This window comes from Muntiacus reevesi, chromosome 10 (assembly GCF_963930625.1).
Source record: "Muntiacus reevesi chromosome 10, mMunRee1.1, whole genome shotgun sequence".
NCBI lineage: Eukaryota > Metazoa > Chordata > Mammalia > Artiodactyla > Cervidae > Muntiacus > Muntiacus reevesi.
Window position 1 is genome coordinate 11,496,283 of NC_089258.1, and position 8,904 is coordinate 11,505,186.

Sequence of the window (8,904 nt, forward strand, 5' to 3'; positions counted from 1 at the left end):
CGGCGGCGGAACCTGCCCGCATCCCAGGCAACGTCAGCGCGGCGCCCCGCCCACCGCACTCCCCGGCCTGCCGGCTCGCGCGCGCCGGGCGGGAGGGAGGGCGGGGCGCGCGTGCGCGCGGGCCGGGTGAGCGCGCTCCGCGGAGAGGGCGGGGTGAGCGCGGGCGGGAGCCGCGGCGGGGGGCGCGTTGGGGAGCGCGCGTGAGGACGGTGGGAGTGCGCGCAGGGCCGGACGAAGGGAGCGCGCGCAGGGGCAGGACGAAGGGGGCGCGCGCAGGGCGAGGGCGGGGAGCGCGCCGCGTTGTTTCGGGGCGGGGGAGACCGAGGCAGGATTTTGGAGCGGGTGTTGTTCACGCCGGCTGTTGTACCCTGCAGCTGCTGCCCTCCCAATCGAATGGGTCTCAGCGCGGCTGCCCACGTCCCGAAAGTCACCTTCCTGTACGCTCCCAATTAGAGCCTCCGCTTTTTCCCAAAACTAAGCTGGAACCCACCCCCACCCTCTTCGGAGGCTTTTGCGGCGCCGGGTCAGCGGTTCTTAACTCTCGGACCCATGTGAGGTCGCACTGGACCCTGAGGACCACGGTAAAATTTAGCCTTTTCCTGACCTCAAAGAGAGCTCACGTTAAAATGGTAAAGACAAGCAGCTATCACAACTGAGCTCCCAGAAACAATGAAATTTCACCTTGTGGCAATGCCTCCATAAATCAGGTATCTAGCGCTGCAATGAGCAAAATAGCGTGCTGATTTATTTTTTGCTTTTTTTGTAACGTGCGTACATAAGTCTCAAAAGTGGTAATGCTAAATCAGCCGCTGAAGGCAGAGATGGAATGTTTTATCTGAGCCAAAGTAACGTGTCAGACAGATTAAAATACTAATATACTCCCTTCTGTTTTGACTGCATGTAAATGCACTGTAATATATTCCTAATAAATACTGACATTTACTTTTTTTCAAGAGCATGGATCATCTTTGCTGCTGTTTATAGTAGCTGGTAAGGTTGTTACAACCAGATAGGGAAATAAATTGAGAGCTCTAAGGTTTTGTTTTGTTTTCTTATCATCCTGTTAAAAGAAAGTAAGCAGGTGTGAAGGCCATTCGGAAGGTAATCCGGGGTATATCCTGCAGTTTGCCCTTGGCAAGCGTCTTACTCGGATAAACAAGAGACTAATATTTTAACTAAATCCTGTGAGTTTCCTTGACTGTGAGCACCAAAGATAGGTTACAGTACTTTAAATAATTTTAAAACAATTACCACCCCAAACCACCCAGCCTGAAAAGCATTATCTGAAAACACCTAATTATCTAAATATTTAACACTTCACAAAAATTAAATATATGTGATATACACAAAACTTATAAAGAACACCTTCCTCAATGAATTAACCTGCAATGTAAAAAGGTATGGGCTTCTCCGTTGGCACTAGTGGTAAAGAACCCAGCTGCCAATGCAGGAGACATAAGAGACATGGGTTTGATCAATGAATGGGGAAGATCCCCTGGAGGAGGGCATGGCAACCCACTCCAGTATTCTCGCCTGGAGCACCCCATGGACAGAGAAGCCTGGCAGGCTACAGTCCATGGGGTCACAAAGAGTCAGACATGCCTAAAGTGACTTAGCATGCCCACTTAGCATGCACATACCTTAAAAGGTATAGATATAAATGTGAAAGTGTGTTTTGTGGAATTAGCATTCAACTTTAACAAAATGTCATTCGTATGGTTTAATGGCCAGGAGACAGACCCAGTTTATTAACCCACACAAGTAAGTAAAACGCAGAACCAATCCCTGTCAGTCCCCCAGCTTTCTCAACACACCCTGTTATGATATAAAAAAAACTTGATGTCTGTAACTGTGATGTAGACCAGAGACAGACCATAGATCATATTCATTTAATGATGCTATTCAGATCAGTCTAGCTCATGCCTTGTTGTTGTTGTTTAGTTGCTAAGTCATGTGCAGCTCTTTTGAGACCCCATGGATGGTATCCCACCAGACACCTCTGTTCATGGGATTTTCCAGGCAAGAACGCTGGAGTGGGTTACCATTTCCTTCTCCAGAGGATTTTCCCGACTCAGGGATCCAACCCATGTCTTCTGCATTGGCAGGTGAGTTCTCTACCACAGAGCCACCAGGGAAGCCCAGTCTATGTGTTGTAGGTAGTCAGTAAATGTTTGATTATTTTAACTTTGGACTAGACTGGGAAAGAAAGGTGAGCATGGAACACAGCTATCTCAGATAAACATACAAAGTGCAATAAACTTTATAATGAAACTGTATAGCCATAAGGTTTAGAAAATACTATTTCTCTAAAAAGTATAGTCATTTCCATCTGAAACCATAAATGTTAGATGCACAAGCTCAGTTATGAAGTTTCTGAAACATATCCAGTCTTCTGGAGTTGCAACCTCAATCTCAGGGGTCCCCAACACACAGGTCTCAAACAGGTACCAGTCTGAGGCCTGTTAGGAACCAGGCCACACAGCAGGAGGTGAGTGTCAAGCAAGTGAGTGAAACTCCATCTGCTGCCCCGCATTGCTCCCCATCTCTGGCATTACCACTTCAATCTCTTCCCTTCCCACCCACCCTCACCCCATTTGTGGGAAAATTGTCTTCCACGAGACCAATCCCTGGTGCCAAAAAGATTGGAGACTGCTTCTCTATAGGTTTGTTATAACTATTCAATATCATTCAACAGTCATCAATTTATTGAGCACCTCCTATGTGCCAGACACAATCCTCCTGAAATATTCTGTGGAGTTAAACAAATGATAAGGCTAAACAAAATACCCAAAAGCTATTCTATATGAAATCAAAAGGTTTCCCTACATATGGACATCACCAGATGGTCAATACCAAAATCAGACTGACTATATTCTTTGCAGCCAAAGATGGAGAAGCTCTATACAGTCAGCAAAAACAAGACTAGGAGCTGACTGTGGCTCAGATCATGAACTCCTTATTGCCAAATTCAGACTTAAACTGAAGAAAATAGGGAAAACCACTAGACCATTCAGGTATGAGCTAAATCAAATCCCTTAGAATTATACAGTGGAAGTGAGAAACAAATTGAAGGAATTAGATATGATAGACAGAGTGCCTGAAGAATTATGGATGGAGGTTTGTGACATTGTACAGGAGGCAAGGATCAAGACCATCCCCAAGAAAAAGAAATGCAAAAAGGCAAAATGGTTGTCTGAGGAGGCCTTGCAAACAGCTGTGAAAGGAAGAGAAGTGAAAAGCAAAGGAGAAAAGAAAAGATACCCATTTGAATGCAGAATTCCAAAGAGTAGCAAGGAGAGATAAGAAAGCCTTCCTCAGTGATCAATATAAAGAAATAGAGGAAAAAACTAGAATGGGAAAGATTCGGGATCTCTTCAAGAAAATTAGAAATATCAAGGGAACATTTCATACAAAGATGGGAACAATTAAGGACAAAAATGATATGGACCTAACAGAAGCAGAACATACTAAGAAGAGGTGGCAAGAATACATGGAAAAACTATACAAAAAAGATCTTCACAATGCAGATAATCTCAATGGTATGATCACTCACCTAGAGCCACACATCCTGGAATGCAAAGTCAAGTGGGCCATAGGAAGCATCACTATGAACAAAGCTAGTGGAGGTGATGGAATTCCAGCTGAGCTATTTCAAACCCTAAAAGATGATGCTGTGAAAGTGCTGCACTCAGTATGCCAGCAAATTTGGAAAACTCAGCAGTGGCCACAGGACTGGAAAAGGTCAGTTTTCATTCCAGTCCCTAAGAAAGGCAATGCCAAAGAATGCTCAAACTACTGCACAATTGCATTCATCTCACATGCTAATAAAGTAATGCTCAAAATTCTCCAAGTGAGGCTTCAGCAATACGTGAACCGTGAACTTCCAGATATTCAAACTGGATTTAGAAAAGGCAGAGGAACCAGAGGTCAAATTGCCAACATTCGCTGGATCATAGGAAAAGCAAGAGAGTTCCAGAAAAACATCTACTTCTACTTTACTGACTATGCCAAAGCCTTTGACTGTGTGGATCACAACAAACTGTGGAAAACTCTGAAAGAGATGGGAATACCAGACCACCTGACCTGCCTCTTGAGAAATCTGTATGCAGATCAGAAAGCAACAGTTAGAACTGGACATGGACCAACAGACTGGTTCCAAATAGGGAAAGGAGCATGCAAGGCTGTATATTGTCACCCTACTTATTTAACTTATATCCAGAGGACATCATGAGAAATGCAGGGCTGGATGAAGCACAAGCTGGAATCAAGATTGCTGGGAAAAATATCAATAACCTCAGATATGCAGGTGACAACACCCTTACGGCAGAAAGCAAAGAAGAACTAAAGAACCTCTTGATAAAAGTAAAATAAGAGAGTGAAAAAGTTGGCTTAAAGCTCAACACTCAGAAAACAAACGTCATGGCATCTTGTCCCATCACTTCGTGGCAAATAGATGGGGAAACAGTGGAAACAATGACAGACTTTATTTTGGGGGGCTCCAAAATCACTGCAGATGGTGACTGCAGTGCAGACGCTTGCTCCTGGAAGAAAAGTTATGACCAACCTAGATAGCATATTAAAAAGCAGAGACACTACTTAGCCAACAAAGGTCTGTGTAGTCAAGGCTATGGTTTTTCCAGTGGTCATGTATGGATGTGAGAGTTGGACTATAAAGAAAGCTGAGCACCAAACAACTGATGCTTTTGTTTTCAATTAGCAATAATCACGGCTCAGATAAACCTCATTGGCTACGATACTGCCACTGCACAAAGCTTACAACTGATGCTCTTGAACTGTGGTGTTGGAGAAGACTCTTGAGAGTCCCCTGGACTGCAAGGAGATCCAAGCAGTCCATCCTAAAGGAAGTCAGTCCTGAATAGTCATTGGAAGGACTGATGTTGAAGCTGAAATGCCAATGCTTTGACTACCTGATGCGAAGAACTGACTCATTGGAAAAGACCCTGATGCTGGGAAAGATTGAAGGTGGGAGGAGAAGGGGACGACAGAAGGTGAGATGGTTGGACATCATCACCAACTTGATAGACATGAGTTTGCGCAGGCTCCGGGAGTTGGTGATGGACAGGGAAGCCTGGCATGCTGCAGTCCATGAGGTCACAAAGAATCAGACACAACTGAGCAATTGAACCAAACTGAACTAATATTACGCTTTTAGATTATACTGTATGTATTACCTACTAAAATAACTACTTGATTTTTTTTTAATTTGAACCTTTTATATTACCTTTTATTTAGAATTTTATATAGAGAAAAGGCTTTCATGTAGTGATCAACCTGTATCCATAGATTAACAGATACAGAAACTATGATGAGAATCAGTCAAACGTCATTACGCTGCAAGCTCAAAGTTTAAAAACTCCTCTTAAAAAAGTCATGTGTATGTGGGTGAACATATGCATTTGTATAAATTATTAGAATATACACCAGAAGTAATAGTGACTGTCTTTGGGTGGTAGATAAAGTGATTCTCATTTTCTTCTTTTTGCTTTCCTAAAAATGTTTTCTTCTTTTTGCTTTTCCTAAAATAATTTAAAGGACATAAGATCACTTTTGTAATTAGAAGAGGAGCCAAAGACAGAAACTTCCAATGACTTAAGTTCAGCTCACCCGATTGACTACATTTTCCAGTTTCTTTGTAGCAAAGAGAAAGTTGCCCCATGCAAGAGAGGGCTGTTGAAGAGGACAGCAGCCTGACCCTGATCAAAATCTCAGAAGGGCATTTCTTCACAACGAGTCTGGTCTTCAACATGAGAAGTCAAGAAATTTGAATTTCCAGTTGGTGCATCACAACTTTATCAGTTAATTGGAAGCTACTTAAGGTTAAATAATCTCACAAGTGGGCTCCCCAGGTGGCGCTAGTAGTAAAGAACCCACAACCCACCTGCTAGTGCAGGAGACGTGAGAGATGTGGGTTTGATCCCTGGGTCAGGAGAATCCCCTTGAGGAGGGCACAGCAACCCATTCCAGTATTCTTGCCTGGAGAATCCCCATGGATAGAGGAGCCTAGCGGGCCACAGTCCATGGGGTCGCACAGAGTCAAACATGACTGAATCAACAGCACACATGTAAACTCACAAGTAGCTGGATTATATCCAGAAAAATAAATTAGCTTTAATAAGGGATGTGCTTTTCTGGCAAACAGAGTACTCTGGCCTACTATTTTCGAAGCCTTTTTTTTTAGTGGTGGTATGCTTTCTCCCAGCAACTGTTTTGTTTTGGATTGTGTATGTATGACCAGTATGTAAAACAGAAAAAGTGAAACTGCTCTGGTTGAAGTTGAAAGACCTGCTCAGCCTGGCTTGATCTTCACCTCCTTTCCCCAGATGTCCTCCAGGATGGTTCCTTAGAATCCCCAAGACTTGAACGAACTCCTCCTGACACCAGTCTATCTACTAGAACAAAATAAATAAGCAGAAGGTTGCTTAGTGAGCATGGACGTGAGGCAAAGAGACTTGGAGCAATATTCCGTCCGAGTTCTGGGAAATGTCTGGTGAGCTGTCCCAGTTCCACACAATACATGCCTCACTGAGAGATGCAAATTTATGTTTTCCTGACAGGCTCTCTTTGCCTTCAGGAGAGCTAGACAGTGGTGGATGGGTAAACCAACTCTATGAACACTAAACAAAGCTAGCAAACCAAAATCCGTGTTCTATAGCTACTGCCAATTTCTGTGGTATAACCACTTTCACCATGGCTGATTTTAAGACCAGTGGAATTTACTTGAATACTTAACAATCGGTTCTGTAAAAGCTACACTGCCAACTTCAGAAGAACACTGCTATACATGGGCTTCGTGCAAAACACAACCTGCTGTTTCTTCTCTGTTTGTTCACTTGTTTGGGTTACAATGCAGTTCAAGAGACCAGAGCTTTCTTTGGTAATGTTCCTGTCTGGATGATTTACGCTGATCAGCTTGATAAAATTTAGAGGTTTCTTGAATCTCTGATAGTCACACATTTACAAACCATCTCTGGATGGTTTCTGCCAAAGGTAAATCTATTTGTCATATGTTCATTTTTTCTGCTTTTATTCAGAGGACAACCAAATTCTGAAAGTTTCACTATTTATTGACAGCAGTGATTCTGACACAATGTCTGACAAATTCTGACAAATCTCTTTGGTCTGATGATGATTTAATACATTTCTTCCCTTATGAATCATCCTGCTGTTTCTTCCCGGAAATGAGATGGACAATTTTTAATCAGTGTTGTATCCATACAGCCACAAAAACAAATAACTTGTTGAACCAGAACAAATAACTGAGTTAGTCCCTTTTTCTGTTTATTATCCATACATCCTGATTGTTCACACCGTGGACCTGCATGGCCAGTTCTGCTCTCCAGGATAAGATAGCTCCTGGTTTAATTTTTTGCAAAATCATGTAAGTTTACCATCTTGTGCAGAATCATAAGCACTGTGAAATATTTCTATTCACTTCCTAGGAAGTATTACCTAGTGTCAACTGAAAAAAAAAGCACAACCTTAAAGTTGAGAGTTATGTTTTATTCAGCAAACATTCTGAGGACTGAAGTCAGAAGATTCTCAGATCACTCTGAGTGACTGCTCCAAAAGGGCCAGCGGTGGGGAGGGTGGTGAGCCAGGATATGTAGGAGTTCTTGCAACAAAAATCATGTAGAGGGAACATCAAAAGATTACTGTTAAGTAAAGAAAACTAAATATCAAAAAAAAAAAAGAAAACTAAATATCTCAAGTTAAGGAATTTAGTGCTTTTCTATGTATGGGAAGATGCAAGAGTCTGGACTTACTGAAATCATTCCTTTGATGTGCACCCTGTCTATCTAGTCCATATAGTCAAAGGTCTATGTGTGTGTGTATGTATATATATAATCTGTCTAATCAAAGCTATGGTTTTTCTGTAGTCATCTATGAATATAAAGAGTTGGACCATAAAGAAGGTTGAGCACCAAAGAATTGATGCCTTTGAACCGTGGTACTGGAGAAAACTCATAACAGTCCCTTGGACAGCAAGGAGATCAAACCAGTCATTCCTAAGGGAAATCCACCCTAAATATTCATTGGAAGGACTGATGCTGAAGTTGAAACCGCAATACTTTGGCCACTCGATGCGAAAAGCCAACACTTTGGAAAAGACCCTGAGGCTAGGAAAGACTGCGGGCAGGAGAACAGGGTGACAGAGGATGAGATGGTTGGATGGCATCACCCATTCAATGGACATGAGTTTGAGCAAATTCTGGGAGATAGTGAAGGACAGTGAAGCCTGCTGTGCTGTGGTCCATGGGTTGCAAAGAGTCAGACACAACTTGGTGACTGAACAATGACAACCAACTATCTGGGGCCAGTATTCTGCTTTTCTCCATGCTGAGTCCCCTTGGGGTGCACAGTTGGGAGGGGCTGCAGAGGCTGAGGGCTTGGCAGTGGGCAGCCCATTCGTCTCCATTCTGAGTTCCCTCAGGGTTCACCATCTGGGCACCTGTATTGTGACGACTTGATGGCTGCAAAATCCTTTGTTTACTGATATGGCGGGCAATATGTCTCATTCACACCAGCCTGAGTGGCTGATGTGAAATAAAGAAAACTTAAACTAAATGCCTACCCCAAATATTTCCAGCTGCAGGTTCATCAAGTTACCTGAAATTCTCAACCTGGGAGTCACTTCTCTCAGGTAAATTCTAATTCTTCAAAGGAACTTAGAATTATGAAATATGTAACTTATGAGGGAGATACATTTAGAGATACATTTCTAAAGCATTTAGAAATATCACTTTTAGCTATTTATGAATTTAATGAAAATAGGGCACAAAAGACAGAGTACCATGAAGGAATGGGAGAAAGGTTCAGAACTTGGAAAAATGCCAAGTGTGAACTCTGGGCAGAACAAAGCCCAGTGAGCTCTGGGACTAAATG

General features: G+C 42.8%; 1 pseudogene; it reads right to left on the bottom strand.

The window, feature by feature from the left end:
- Positions 1–4,695: 4,695 nt before the first annotated feature.
- Positions 4,696–4,774, bottom strand: LOC136143955 (U4 spliceosomal RNA; annotated as a pseudogene).
- Between the last annotated feature and the right edge of the window lie 4,130 nt (positions 4,775–8,904).